The sequence below is a fragment of the Myotis davidii genome, unplaced genomic scaffold (genome assembly GCF_000327345.1).
Source record: "Myotis davidii unplaced genomic scaffold, ASM32734v1 scaffold43, whole genome shotgun sequence".
In the NCBI taxonomy this organism is placed as follows: Eukaryota; Metazoa; Chordata; class Mammalia; order Chiroptera; family Vespertilionidae; genus Myotis; species Myotis davidii.
The window spans coordinates 2590498-2592871 of NW_006294590.1; the positions used below are offsets into that span (position 1 = coordinate 2590498).

General features: G+C 47.0%; 1 protein-coding gene across 1 annotated transcript in view; it reads right to left on the bottom strand.

The window, feature by feature from the left end:
• Window positions 1–2374, bottom strand: part of CHFR (checkpoint with forkhead and ring finger domains, E3 ubiquitin protein ligase) — a 33779-nt gene that overhangs the window by 18000 nt on the left and 13405 nt on the right. The window lies entirely within an intron of this gene.

Genomic DNA, 2374 nt, shown 5'->3' on the forward strand with positions numbered 1-2374 from the left:
GACGCCATCTTTGATGCTGGCGGGGAGGTCTGCGTCTTCGCTGACCTCGGCTGTCACCGCCGCCCATGCCATGTTAGGGCAAAAGGCGGAGTCACTTGCCAATGGAGCACCGACAGGAATGCTCAAGCCATGCGGGAAGCGCAGAGACGCACGCAGACCCAGCAGTTCAGACTCCCCGGAGAAAGTCTGCTAAGGCGTGAGGTGCATTGCTACCCCATCAGTGTTATTTCAGGCCGATCTGATCTACTCTTACGGTGTAACGGGGAAAAACGTTTACTTCCACAGGGAATGGGCCCTTCGTTTTGTTGTATCTCACAAGGAAACTATTTTAGGTGACTAAGTACTTAAATGTGACACATACACACCCCACTCGTGTCCCGGATACCGAGATTCCCCCTTTACAAGAGTAAATCTTGAGAAATGCTTTCTGTTGGGTTATTCGACAGGAGATCGTTGTTGATTTCCTTGGATGGAGTTATTACAATAGCTTGGTTATGTTGGAAAATGCCATTTTTAGATATAGTACTAACGTATTTAGGGATGAAATGTCATCGTTATAATTTTCTTTAAAATGCTTTAGCAAAAGAATAAAATGAGAAGATAAGGCCTCAGCGCCTCCGCCGTGCCGACTATTTACATGAGTCTCATTTCGCCTCATGCCGGCTGGGCTAAGGGAACATGTTGTTGTTAAATGTAAGCAAAAATAAAATCCCACTGCTGAGGCCCATGGCTCAAACGACTATTGAAACTGCTGCCACAAAGGGAGGAAGATGCAGGGGAAGCAGGAATATGGCCTCACAGCAGTGCAGCAACTGTGCCACATGCTTTTCCTTGGTGATACTCAGACTGTATTTCACATGCAACCAGATTTGTTTTAAACATAATCTATTGGTTTAATGGACAGGAAGTCTTGCTCTGCATCTGATATCTTATGAAAACCACAAAACAGCTGCTAGAATAAATACATTCTGTAGTCAGTGGACAATTCTGACAAATGGACAAATGGATCATATCTCAAATGACATCCCCAGGGCCTGGGGATCATGGCCCCCATCCCTCCTCACAGCACGGATGGGTCAGACAGGGTAGGACCACTACAGTCCCATTTCAGTTTTGTTGGGAAATGGGAGCCCCAAAAAGCTTAATGTGTCAAAAACGACACCGTAGCAGGATAGCTAGTAATGCAAATGAGGTGTGCCTCTTGTGCTCCTGACTTTTTCAAACCCTCAGTCATTGACTTTAGTCAGTGAAAGTAACACAAATGTAAGGATTCTGAGCTACCTGAGCTGTTTTAGACAGCGATGAACACAGAGTAATTAACAGTAGTACCCTAAGTATCTACCTTCATTTCTAGGGAGGTAGAGGGGTTCCAAGCCAACCCTGCCACTGGGAGCTGAGTGACCTTGGTATATCGAAATACCTTGTAGTCAGCGATGAGCTAAACACACAGAAAAGCACGAAGCACCCCCCCCCCCCCGGAGGTGCCAGTGCATAACGAATGGCAGTTAGTGATTCCTCATTCCTTCCATGGGAAACCCTCAATAATGCAAAAGCGTGCAACTGAACACCCTCACTCAGGCACTAATCCAAGGAGAGGCCTAACTGACGATGGTGGGTGCGAGGCAGTAAGACAGGAAAGGAAGCCAAGGGTACCGGTGTGTCCCTTTGGCAGAGCACTGGACGGGAGGATGTGGAATCAGGCCTGGCACAGCCACTATGTGATCTTTGGCAAGACATTGCCAATCTGTGTAACAAGGATTTGGTTTGGTGACACTGTTGGTGTTTCCAACTTTTACCTGCCTACAGTCCTACCAGACCCTCATCTTCAGAAGCACAGGGCAGATGTGGGTAAACCTTAACACACTGTCTCCTCTCTACTTTTCTTGGAAACTATGTTCTTGGAATGGCTAAGCTACGAGTTTTCTACTCTGTTGAGCCTCAGAGGATTAGGGGTCCCCTCCACCCATGTTTAGTTTGCAAAAAAGCAGCCTTTTTCCATCTGTGCAGACACCAGACCCCAACCAGGTGAGCGAAGGACTAGGTGGCTCATTAACAACACAGTCAACAACTGAACTGAGATGTGCATTCCACTTGATGTTTCAGGTGTAGCTGATCATAATGTTTTGGCAGCTGGTGTGAGTTCAGATTAGGTTTGGGAAACAGAGCTGGAATGGAAGCCAGAGTTTATTGTTCCTATTGATCACACTCACTCGTATCGACTTATCAAACTGTACACAGTAAACATGGGCACAGAGGTTTTCTTTTCAAATACAGCACCAAGACAAATACAACAGGTCTGAGCCGGTGTAGCCCCGACCGGGATGTGCTGTCAGTGGGAGCAAACAGCAGCAGCTAACAGAGATTGTGCCTCAGC